The sequence below is a fragment of the Bos grunniens genome, chromosome 4 (assembly GCF_055505025.1).
Source record: "Bos grunniens cultivar Pamir isolate PY7600 chromosome 4, Bosgru_T2T1.0, whole genome shotgun sequence".
Classification (NCBI taxonomy): domain Eukaryota; kingdom Metazoa; phylum Chordata; class Mammalia; order Artiodactyla; family Bovidae; genus Bos; species Bos grunniens.
In genome coordinates, this window is record NC_141168.1 from 88221792 (window position 1) to 88234357 (window position 12566).

General features: G+C 39.5%; 1 protein-coding gene across 12 annotated transcripts in view; it reads left to right on the forward strand.

The window, feature by feature from the left end:
- Positions 1–12566, forward strand: part of IGF2BP3 (insulin like growth factor 2 mRNA binding protein 3) — a 144368-nt gene that overhangs the window by 3862 nt on the left and 127940 nt on the right. Inside the window, exon 1 of one of the 12 annotated variants that reach the window (XM_086397361.1) lies at positions 1521–1664. The exons of the other annotated variants lie outside the window; for them this stretch is intronic. The gene's annotated coding sequence lies outside the window, so the exon portion shown is untranslated. Of the gene's footprint in view, positions 1–1520; positions 1665–12566 lie in introns of those variants that run through there. 12 annotated transcript variants of the gene reach the window in all.

The following is a 12566-nucleotide window of genomic DNA, read 5'->3' on the forward strand; positions in this document are numbered from 1 at the left end:
AAATAATTTCCACCAACTGTGTTTTTGTTCACGAGCTTGTGGGATTCTTGTGGGTTTATCTTCATGTACTATACTTAATTTTCATTAGGATTAGTTGGGAAGTGATTTAGTTCTAGCTGGGAATTTTGGTAGTGGTCAAAGTATTTTATATAGCAGAATGGAATTTTGAAAGCATCTAAAACAATACAGTGTGTAGTGAAAACTCTAAATTGATCTCAGTTTAATATCAGTTGAAAAATTAAAAGAGATAGTCTGAATTGTTTCCTTACTGGAAAAAAATGTAAGCATATTCTGTGAATTCTAATTGGTTTTTGTTTAGCCGCTGTGTCTTATTAATTTTCTTCAACTGTTGAATAAGAAATAGGCAAATAGTTGTGTTGAAGAACTGACATTTTAACATTCAGGAGTTGCTAAATTTAAACTTTAAATGTATTGACCTGCCTGTGAATGCAATTAGTTTGTCTTAATCTCCTGATTTTTCTTCTCTAACCTTGTGTGAGTTTGTTCCTCATGTGTAGGGAATTAAAAACATTGGTAATAGACTGCTTTTATTCTTAAAGGCTTTTGCCCAACCTAAAAACATACTTGGCAGCCTCTTTGTCATAAAGTAACAAGTAACTATTGAAGAAAGCACATAAAGTAAAATGTTACTAGTGGCAGCAAGTATTAAACTGGAGAAGCTTCCACTGATGAACTTGGTAGATTAAATTTTATAGCTGATTTTCGTTAGTCATTGAAATGTTCAGGATTTTGAACCATACAGCGTTACTAGCAAAGTAAATAGGAGTGAGTACATTAGAGACAACTTTTTTTTTTTTTACTGATTTATTAAGAGAGCCGTCAAGGAAGCCCTTTGCTTGTATTGAAGTGGTTAAAACCAATAATGGAGCTTGATTTTTCTGCCCAGGGAGATTTGCTGGAAACCTCTATTACAATTTGGATTTAACTGACCCTTGAAACGGTTTTGCAGTTTTCCTTATCTGGACTGTTCTACTGTCTCAATAGGCTTTGGGAGAGAGCAGAGAAGGCACCTTGGTGATCCACATATCCAGCACCTAGAGGGTGGTCAGGTGGTATTGATGAGAGTGACTTGAATACTGAAGCCCAGTCCTTGCTGGTGAGCCTGCTGGACTTCTGGGTGGAGTTCTTTGTGCTTAGCAGTCATTGCATTCCATCCCATCATGTGGGCATCTGAGGCAGGCACACCCACATGTGCAACAGTGACCTTTATACCTGCTGTGCAAGGCATGTTGGGAGCCCTAGGCTGAAGAATGCTTATGGCAGCACTCTGAGATGGATGAATGGGCTTGTACCAGCTAAATAGGGGAGCAGGCCAATGGGTGATGTGATGTGACGCGTGGTAGGCTGGCCAAAATTCTGACGGGGAGCAGAGGTGGGCGGACCCTTGCTGGAAGGGGCCTTGCAGAGTTTGGTTCAGACCAAGCTTAGTTCCTGATTACTGAAGTCTCAAGGGAATGTGGAAGGAATGTTGCTTTTCTGGATTCAGATACCCCTCAGTTGGGGGAGATTATAGCAGTGCTTCAGTTTGAGATCCTCTGCATTCAGAATGAAGAGAACATTGCATAGAGTACCTGTGATAGTATTGCACTTTTTGTTCCAAATGTGACAGATACAACACAGGATGACTTGGCTTCACTCTGGAGGTATAAACTTTAAAAAAATTTCCCTCCCTACCCCTGGGGGAAAAGGTGGGTGTGAAAATTGTCGTGGCTTCGGAAGGCCATAGCTGACTTTGGGTTGGAAGAGTCACTGGTGTCTTGTGGGACCTTGTATGTGCCCCTATATATTTATGTAAATAGCACTGATTTCCTTTTGTTATGTTGTGGGCTGTTGGGCATGGGAGAGGGAACAAGAAAGTCGCTGACACTGGGGAACTTAGAGGATGGTGGTTTGTTTCCACTACTTTTAAATTACGAAAATTGTCACATTTTCCAACTTTTTCTAGCTTAAACTTCCTCATGCTTTAGCTGTTAACCTTGATTAGAATTGTATGTAGCCAAAAACATTTGAATAAAAAAGAAAACATAGTGGGATATTATAGTTAATATTTTTCCAGGAAGGATCTTTTAAAATAAACGGTGGTGCCTAAGCTCAAGTATCTTTGTTTTTTGCTTCCTTGCAATAATTTTTAAAGAAAGGAAATTAAATGGATAACTTATTTCAATATTAGAATCTTGTGTTTAGCATATAAATGGGATAGAGCATGTATAAAAGTTACTGGGGTTTTAAATATATCTTACTTTAAATGGCTACGTAAAAGCTAGTGCTGCATTTTATATAAAAGTGGTTAAGTATAGATGAGGATGGTGCCAGGAGTAGCCATATGCCAGTTAACCAGGGCATAAGACCCTGGTGTCTCAGGACATTAAAAGCCGTTTTTAATGGGAAATATTTTAACAGGATATGCCCCAAGGTGTTTTAACAGGAATGCTCCTGGGTTATCAGTGGTGGTCCAGGTGAATCTTGTGCATTAGGGAAATTTCTCACACATTCGTAGACGTAAGGTTCTGAATGTTAGGAAACTTTTGTGGCTGGTAAAGGTTATCTTTGCAATGCAGGGTTTAAGATCAGTAATGCATGACTGCTTAAGTGGTTGTAGCCAATGAGATTTTTCTTGATTTCATGTTGTTTTCTCAGTACAGTTTGAGAATATTAGGAAGATTTCTTGCTTTTCTTTCTCACTTTATTAGATTTTTAAAAAAAATTTTGATAAGTAGCTTCTGTGTGTCTGTCCGTGATAACAAGGAAGACGTTATGAAAACATGACATGTGCCTGGAGCCAGTGGGAACTGAGAATCTTGGCTTCTGTTTCTGGCTTCCTTTTGATTTGTGGGATGACTTACATTCTCTGTTCATGCCAAACGCCATTATAATAAACTAACAAGGGGCATGCTTTGTTCAGAGTTTTGAGTTCTGCTTGAAATGAGTGACTTACCAGCTAAGATTTAAAGGTGTCTTTTGGAATCACAGAGAGATGGGCTTCCCCTGTAAGGGGCTTGCGTTTCTTTCCTGTAGTATGGCAGCTTAGTTGCTTTTGCACCTGTACCTCATTTGGGCAGTCAGCACGAGGGACACAATCTTCATCCTACTTTGAAAGGCTTTCGTGAGTCACACCACTGCAGTTCATGTGTTGTTGTAGGTCTGGGATTCCATATTAAAGTGAAGCTGTTGAGCCACCTTGATGTATATTTTGAAGCAGCTCCATTTTAACATTCTTTAACAGCATTCGGACAGCAACTATTCCAGCAGTAATTTTGATAAGTGTGAATTATCCGTTCAGGAACACTGGTAGTTAGTTGGTTTGGTCTGGGAGGAAAGAGAATCTACTATTTTTAGTGGAGGTTCCTTTATCAGCTGTTGCTTCTGATTCAGGCTTGTAGAGTCATAAGACAGGAGGGTGGCAGTGTGGGAGCAATGACCAAGGGATAGAATTGGCATTTTTAGTTAGGATGTCTGCCTCATAAATCTGATGTTTACTAGTGGGCTTTGACTGTGGAGTTTTGTTTGGAAGCTGGTTGCAAACATAGTTTTCAGCGCTATATTAAAACTGTGTATTTTATCATGGTCCAAAATTGCTGTTTGGTAAGTGTTCAGTATTGGTAAATACACACAGTTAAAATACCAATATAGTATGTGAATTTTGTTGCCCTGAAGGGGAATCTATAGTACATAAATTATGTGTTTTAGAGAATTATGCCGAGACTATTTAACTTGCTTAAGAAATAGTTTGAAATTAGAGACGTATTATTTGAGGAATCTAGTGTAAGTCTAAGAAACCGCTTGCCCCAGTTCAGGAGACACGAGAGATGTGAGTTAGATCCCTGGGTCAGGAAGATCCCCTGGAGAAGAGTAAGTTGCTGTTGTCTTGAGCCACCAGTTTTCAGGGTATTTTATTGTGCTTCTCTGTGATCATATGGGTCTGCTAGGTGGTTAGTTCTGTTCCACTTGGTATCATTTTGGGTCATTTACTAAGCTGGGCTAAAAGGTCCAAGAAGACTCCACTCACATGTCTGGCCTCTTGGTACTTGTCCAGGTCATCTTTCACCATATGGTATCTTGTTACTCAATAGTGGCCCCTGGCTGGTTACCCCTAGTGAAAGCAGAAACTGCTGGGCCTTTTGAAGGCTAGGTGCAGAATTGGTACTTTATTGCTTTTAATTTCATTCTGTTGATTAAGGCAGGCCATGAGGCCAGCACAGGTTCCAGGGGAATGTGGAAAGAAGTTAATGGTAGAGTCGCATGCATGTTCAGAGAGGAGGAATTGGTGGTTGCAATCTGTGTAGTTCTTCTACAAGTTGAAGGATCCACAAGCATCCCACGTACATTTTGGCTTGAAAATGCTTAGAGCGTAAAATATCTGAAAATTGTATTTAGCTCTAGGAATGGGGAGCCAATTGACTTGTAATGTCTTAGCAAGAGAGGATCGTGTTAGCTCAGAGGTGATGAATAGTGGTCAGTCTCGGCTTATTTCTAGGGAACAGCTAGTAGGATTTACTGACGGGTTAAATGAGGGGTGTTTGAAGAGAGAAGGATGACAAGGTTTTTTGGCCAGAACAATTGGGTGGAAGGGGGGTGCCATTTACCCAAATAGAGGGTATTGTGTGACAAATAGGTTCTTGGGTGGAAATTAGGAGCTTTACTTTTTGGCATATTATGTTTCTAATTCTCATTAGAAATTTGAAATGATGAAGTTGAGTAGATATTAATAGTTGGATATATTGGTCTGGAGCCCAAGAGAAGGTGGGAAGTACTGGTGAAAAATTAGAGGCTTTGTTAGCTTATGATATTGAAGTCACGGAATTGGACAAGGTCATCAAAGAAATAAGTGTGGAACTCTTGAAAAGAGGGGCTAGCAGAGAAGAGTGAAGGAGGCCAGTGATTAGTGGAAATCAAGCACAGTAAACTGTTTCTGAGAGAAGTGAGGAAAGCCTGTGGAGGAGAGTTTAATCCACTGTGTAGACTATCTCTGAGCGAGTGTGCTTTAGATGGATGAGTAAGTGACTGAGGGCGGTGTTAAGTCTCAGCCTTCTGGCTGTGCTGTGAATAAATGTAGAGTGATTTATGAATTTTGGAGCAACCTGAAATACAGCCTCTCTTCCAGAATTCATGTATTAGGCTCTTTTTTCATTTTTTTTTTAATGTTCTGGAAACATCTAGAAGCATATTCTGTTTATAAGTTGCTAGAGATGGAAGAGGCTCGTACATTTAGTAGATCCTCTTCTTGCTCAGTGGACAAGACGTTGAAGACAGTTGACCTACCCTATGGCATCTGTTTTGACACTTTGGGTGACTGTGAGCTCGCCTTCTCAAAGACAACCCCTTCTGCTTTTTATTAGTACACATTTGGTTCCAAAACAGTGCAGACAAAGTCCAGTGCTTCATGTGCTTGTCTAAATACTTGATTAAAGACAATGTTGGAAACTAATGGTCACAATATTTATAAATATTATGGGCTAGGTTTAAAATATTTCACTTTGTCATTTTAGTATACTAGAATAAGTAAAACATTCCATGTATTTTATTCATAACAATGAAGTTGTAAGAAATGTAAGAAACCCTTGAAGTACCCTAAATTCCCTCATTTTTGCGTATTAAAAAATCTGGTCCTTGGTAAAGTAGCCGCCTCCTCAAATTATGAATTCCGTCTTTGGCCACAGAAGTCCCCGAAACAAGGTGATGTGTTAGAGTAGTTGGTTTTGAGACAGGTGGCTTGGTGTGAATAACTCTTCTGAAGACTTTCTTTGTCTATGCAAGTCCTTTGATTATAGAATACTGCTTTCAGAATGTGTTAAACGCCTACTGTTTTAAGAGAGGAAAACTAATAAAAATGAAATAGCACAATAGGGTCCCCCCGCCCCCAGTGCTATTTGCCATAAGTCCTGGGAGAAGAAGTGACTTGCCCAGGACACTGATTAGTGGAACCCATTTCCAAACTGTGACTCTACCCTGTCTTCATTCCTCCCGTTTAAAGTTGTCAAATCCTCAAAAGTAGCTTACACAGCAGCCTGATCATGTTTGTAGTGGCAAGTCAGAGCAGACACTGTTTCTTGGTGTCTCTGAAGAAAAAAGAAATCTTGTTTGGCTCCTTCGAAGGGTTGATTTTATTGTCTTGGAAAAGGACAGATACAGCTAGTCTGGATCCGGGCTTACTACAGAGTAAAAATATCCGGACATCCTGTTTTAAGATAGAAAATGAGACTACTTTTTCCGTGAAACTTTTTTTTTTTTTTTAAAGCAGCTTCATGTTAGTATAAATGAACGGCATGGAAGTTGGAGGGGGCCTAAGGAGATAAGAGAGTGGAACAGAGGGCGTGAAGAGGTCGGTGCTGTGGCTTTGTCCCAGGCAGGTGGTCGTGGCTCACAGCACGTGTTCCAGATGACAAGGATGTAGAGGTGTCCTGGGTGGAGTGCATGGCGCCTGGTTGTCCCAGTTTGTCACCAAGTTTAGAAGGATCCTGCCTTGGGGGAAACGTCTCTTAAACTTAGAATATTAAAGATTAAGAAAGAGTAGGAGGGAGAAGTCATGCTGAAACCTCTTGATGTAGAGTCCTGATGCCTGCCTCATATCTTGTTGAATAGAAGGGTGTAGCCAGAAGAATGTTACATCTGAGTTTGAATCCCATCTCTGCTTTTTGAATTCATGATGTTAAATGTCTAAGGATGAGGAAATCAAATCTGGGAGGTTAGTGTGGAAAAGAAGCCTTATAGAGCCCTGGGGAGGTGTATAAAGCATCACCCAGTAATCACTCCCATATCAGCTGTTGTGTTTCCCCTTGATGTTGAAATGTGAAGGCTGGATGTATATTATTTGGTGGTAATAACAGAAATAAAAAAATTTTTCCTTCTGTTCTGGGATGAGTGCTCATGAAAGTAGAAATCTTTGGGTGGTGTCTTTTGTGTTTTTATGTTCATTGAGCGTGAATTACTTTTTTTAAAAAGGTATAACCTAGGAACAATAGAGTATATAGATATTAAATAAACATCTTGATAAATTCTTACAAATGTGTACATTTCAATTAATTTGAAATGTATGAATTATGAAAATGTGAAAATACTTTTTCTTTAATCTTCCCCATTCCCATGCATTTCCCAGGTCTTACATTTGGTAACTTAGTATATTATTTTTCAGAAATTCTCCTATGCATGTATCCACAAAACACTTTTTAGTAATCCAATTATACTGTTTTTTTTTTTTTTTTTGCTTTTACTAAGTAATGTATCCTTAAGAAACTTCAGTGTAGGTACAAATAGTTAACTCTCCTTAAACTAGCAGTTGCATCATTTTGCATAGGAGTGCAACAAATTAAATGTTCTTTTCATAGTGATTTCAGTTGACCATGAGTGTATGTATGTCATAGGACTCTTGGATATTCTTTTTACTTGAATATATATATTTTTTTTACTTGAATATTTTTATAAGGTAAATTCTTAGACTGGAAATTGCTGTCAAAAGACATGCACATTTAAATTTGGAAGTACTGTACTGAAAACACTAAATTTGTCATGTAGAGTAACGCATATATATGGAATCTAGAAAAATGGAATAGAGATAAAGATGTACAGAATGGATTTGTGGACATGGGGACAGAGAGTGGAACAAATTGAGAGAGAAGCATTGACGTCTATATGTTATGAAGTAAAATAGTGGGAAGTTGCTGTATAACACAGGGTGCTCAGCTGGGTGCTTTTTGATGACCTAGATGGTCCGGATGAGGGGGCGTAAGGGAGGGGACATATGTTTATGACTGATTCACGTTACTGTACAGCAGAAACCACCACAACATTGTAAAGCAATTATCCTCCAGTTAAAAAATTCAAAACACTAAATTTACTGATTGATACGGTTAGTCATAATTTGACAACCAAGGAGCTGTTCGAAATGAGTTGGGTAGAGAGACTATTGGTTAGAGCTCAAGCATGGAGGGCTGTGTCATTTTAGGAACAGCCTTATTCTTTCTACATGGATGTTGTGCTGACTCTGACAAGTTTAGGTCCTGATTCATTTGTGTCCCTTGCATGTAAAAATTAAGTCAGAGCTATAAAGATTAAATTCTGAGAACTGGAACTTCCCTTGCGGTCCAGTGGTTAAGACTCCATGCTTAGGATGCAGGGGGCGTGGATTCAGTCCCTGGTCAAGGAACTAAGATCCCACATGCTGACTGGCATGCTTCCTCCGCCCGTCCCCCGTGCCCTGAAGCCCCAAATCTGCTAACTTAGAGTTTGATTACCTGGGGTTTATGTTCTTTTAGCAACTTTAATTTTGGATCTTACCCCAGAAACTTAACAATATCTTTTTGCAGTCGGAGCTTTACTAAGTAATATTTTGAGGAGAAATTTGATTGAAAATTAGTTTTCAAAACAAAGTTTTACTCCTCTTACCACTTGAGCTAGCCAGGTGAGTACTGGAGAGCTTATTTAAAAGAACCTATGACAATGTTAAAACTGTTGGAGCTGTGACTGAGTTTTTTCTGGTGATCCCCAAATGCTGATTTTTTTAAAAAAGTCAGCTGTTCTTACAAAAATGGAGAAGCTCTTGCTTTTCTTTGGAGAGATAAGTGAGGTTGAACATTTTAATTTCTCTATTTTGTGGTCTGTAGTTTACCTATTGCTGCAGTTTTTTGAGTTTCAGAAATGGATTCATTCCTTACGGCTTAATAAAAATTCTTAATTTAACTAGCATAGATGGAGCACCTGTGCTGGTAGACAGCTCCATGCTAGATTTCAGGGGCTAGAAAGAAGAACACATTTCTTTTTCTGAAGAAAAGTATATGGAGTATAGTGACTTGCACTTTGTTCTGCTTCAATTCCTCAGTGATATTTTTGTCTTAACACTAACAGTGGCTTACTGTGCCAATGATCCCAGAGGTGGATTAATATCTCTACAGGTAGAGAAATTGTAAATACACCATAGGGTATGTATGGGATACCCCAGAAACATAGGAGGGTCGTTGGCCTTAGCTGAGTGCTGGTACAGCCAGCCAGAGAGAGGTTCAGAGAGCAAGACACGTGAAGGCAATTGAAGCTGTGTGCGGTGGGGATGGCAGAGCAGAAGGGAAACAGAAGCCAAGGCATGGAGGTGCGAAATACCCTGGTGTGTGTGGGGGCATGGCAAGCTGTTTGGAATTAGAGAGACCCGAGTGTGAGGCAGGATGTTGGTGAAGGCTGAGCCCAGAGGGGCAGCGAGAGCAGCCGGTGTGCTTCAGGAGTTCTGATTCTTTGTGTGTTTAACTTAGGGGCTCACTCACTTCAGTTTATGTCGGTTAGCAGATGGTTATTTGGGATCATCTCATGCAAGACTTGATGCTTGGGGTTAATTTTGGGATCTGCTCACCAGAGATTATGTTCAACTGCTTTTACTTTATAAGTGCTTCCTGGAAACAGCTGTTCTCCAAATCATTCCATGGGCGTGGAGCTGTTCCCAGCCCTCCAACTGGGATTTGGGTAAATCGTGAGAGGACTAAGAATGCTATAGTAAGGCTGACTGAGCCTTAGCTGCTTTTTTTTTTTAAGGTTGAGTGAAGAACCTGCCTCAATGCAGGAAATGTGGATTTGATCCCCAGGTCAGGAAGATTCCCCTCGAAGAGGGCATGGCAACTCACTCTGGTATTTTTGCCTGGAGAGTCCCATGGACAGAGGAGCCTGGCGGGCTCCAGTCCATGGGGTCACAAAGAGTCAGATATGACTGAAGAGACTTAGCACATGATAGTCATAGTTTTAATCAGTGATGATTAAAGCACCTAGTATTTGATTTTTATTATGACATCTCAAATGATGTAATGAACCTTTGGAGAAAAATGAGACCTTTTGGAGAAAAATGAGACCCTTCAATGTGCATGTGCTATTAACTGAGCAGAATTAGAGGCAGCAGTGCACACTGTTGGGAGGATCAGTGATCTCTTGCTTGGAATCAGACAAACATCAGTTAGAATCCTTGCTCAGCTCTGTGTTCCCTGGCAAACTGATGCTACTCTGGACTTCTCAGTTTATCTGTTCAGTCCAGTCACTCACTTGTGTCCAGTTTTTGGCGACCCCATGGACTGCAGCACGCCAGGCTTCCTTGTCTATCACCATCTCCCCGAGCTTGCTCAAATTTATGTCCATCAAGTTGGTGATGCCATCCAACCATCTCATCCTCTGTCGTCCACTTCTCCTCCTGCCTTTTTATCTGTAAATAGGGGCAATAAGCTTACTGTACAAGTTTATCTGTAAATAGCAATAAACCTTATTGCACAAGGTTGTTGGGAATTAAATCATAATGTTTGGGAAGGACTTCATGGAGTATCTGACACAAGTAGTATTGTTTCATATTAGTAAGCTTGTGTATTTATAAGTGGTGATTGAAAATAAGAGATGAGTGTATCTATTTCTGTATAATCCCATACTTTCCTACCGATATATGGAAATGTTTGACACTTCTTTGTAGAGTATGAGTAATGCATTGTGGATGTTAAGAGTTTGTACTTTAGGTCTAGATGTGTATGTCTTGGAATCCCTAAGATGTTTTAGTTAGGAAATTATCTTAAGAGAGATCCTATTTTTTAAAAAGGCCAGGAGATAAACTCCTGTTAATTTGAAAAAGGTAGGCAACATATGACAAAAATGTATACAGGATAAGCAGCAGTTCAGAAAGGGATACCTGAAAGGCTCATCTACTTAGGAAAAGATATCCTCTCTTGCTCATCATTAGGGAAGTGCCAGTTGTAATGCCATTTTCCCCCATCAAGTTAGGAAAAATGAACAAGATTAATAATAACTGGTATTGGCAAGCGTGTGTAGATATGGGCATTCATACAGCAAAGACTTCTTGGCATGCTATTTGGGAGTATCTGTTAGAACTGAAATGTGACTATCCTTCAGGTATTGTGGGATACAACCTAGTCTTCATAGTTGTGTGGTCTGTAAATATAGTTGTAATGAACAGTATTGTAAAGGAGCTCAAATCGCTAGGCAGGACTTGGGAAGAAGGTCTTTGGGTAGAAGTCCAAAGTATGTGCAGATAGACTTTCAGGTTTTATTATTTTACTTATTACATTTTAATAGGTATTATCAGATAATCTGAAACTTCCACTATTGTCTACTTTCCAAGCAGAGAAGATTCTTAGCCTTAATTTGGCCGTCTGGGATGTTTTGCATTTACTCATTTTCGAGCTTTAGGTTTTTGAAAAGGAGGACGAGAACCAAGAACTGCTTTTCTTTCTTCAAAGCACTTTGAAGTAATGTTAAACAGTTTTTAACTGCTGCTGCTGCTAAGTCGCTTCAGTCGTGTCCGACTCTGTGTGACCCCCGTCCCTGGGATTCTCCAGGCAAGAACACTGGAGTGGGTTGCCATTTCCTTCTCCAGTGCATGAAAGTGAAAAGTGAAAGTGAAGTCGCTCAGTCGTGTCTGACTCTTAGCGACCCCATGGACTGCAGCCTACCAGGCTCCTCCGTCCATGGGATTTTCCAGGCAAGAGTACTGGAGTGGGGTGCCATTTAACTGTTAGGTCTTTGTTAAAAAGACATTTTTTTCCCTCCCCAGTATTGTTTAATAGAAAATTGGAAATGTCTACTCAAAGAAAATGTACCATACTCTAACAAATTATACTGTGGTATATTTCTTAGCATTTACGAAGAGTGATATAAATTTAAATATGCTGACATGTGAACAAATTGAAAAGCATGTATGGTATAGCTCTTAAAAGATAGATGTTTGGCAGTGGAGGGGTGGAACTTTCATAGGCACATTTGCATGAAAACACATGAAAAGGGCTAGAAGCTTACCCACCAAAAAGATTGGTTATCTTTGCAAATAAGAAGTGACTGAGGAGGAGAGAGGCTCATCTTTGGCTTTATTCTTCATTCTAATGGTCCTCAGACTTTTTGGTTTTGATTCTTTGATACTTAAAAACAGGCTCCTCAAAGAGCTTTTATTTTTTTTCTTGAAACATACTGTGTAGAGGGCTTCCCCAGGTGGCTCAGCAATAAAGAATCTGCCTGCAATGCGGGAGATGCCTGTTCCATCCCTGGGTGGGAAGATCCACTGCTGAAGGAATTGGCAACCCACTCCAGTATTCTTGCCTGGGAAATCCCATGGACAGAGGAGCCTGGTGGGTTACAGTTCTTAGAGTCTCAAATGGACTGAGCATGCACACACTGTATTAGAAATCAACTGAATACTGTTTTATATTACTTTAAATGAATAATGCATAGTGTGTATATTGTAACATGTTAGTATAATAAACATAACAATAGATTTTTGTAACAAACTCATCCAAAGCCAAAATAAAAATTAGAAAAGTGGAATTGCTTTAAACATTTGCAGATTTCTTTAATGTTTGCCCTAATAGACAGCTGGACACTCATAACTACTTAAACATTCAATTTGTTGCAGTATATTGTTCTGATTGAAATATATGAAGAAAATCTAGCTTCACATAGATAAACTCTTAGAAAAAGAAAGGAGTATTTTAATAGTCTTTTTACATGATTATGGGTATTTTTGTTCCTGTACTAAAACTCTGCAAGTGGAATTTTTTAAAGGTTAGTTGCATTGTGGAACCTGAAAT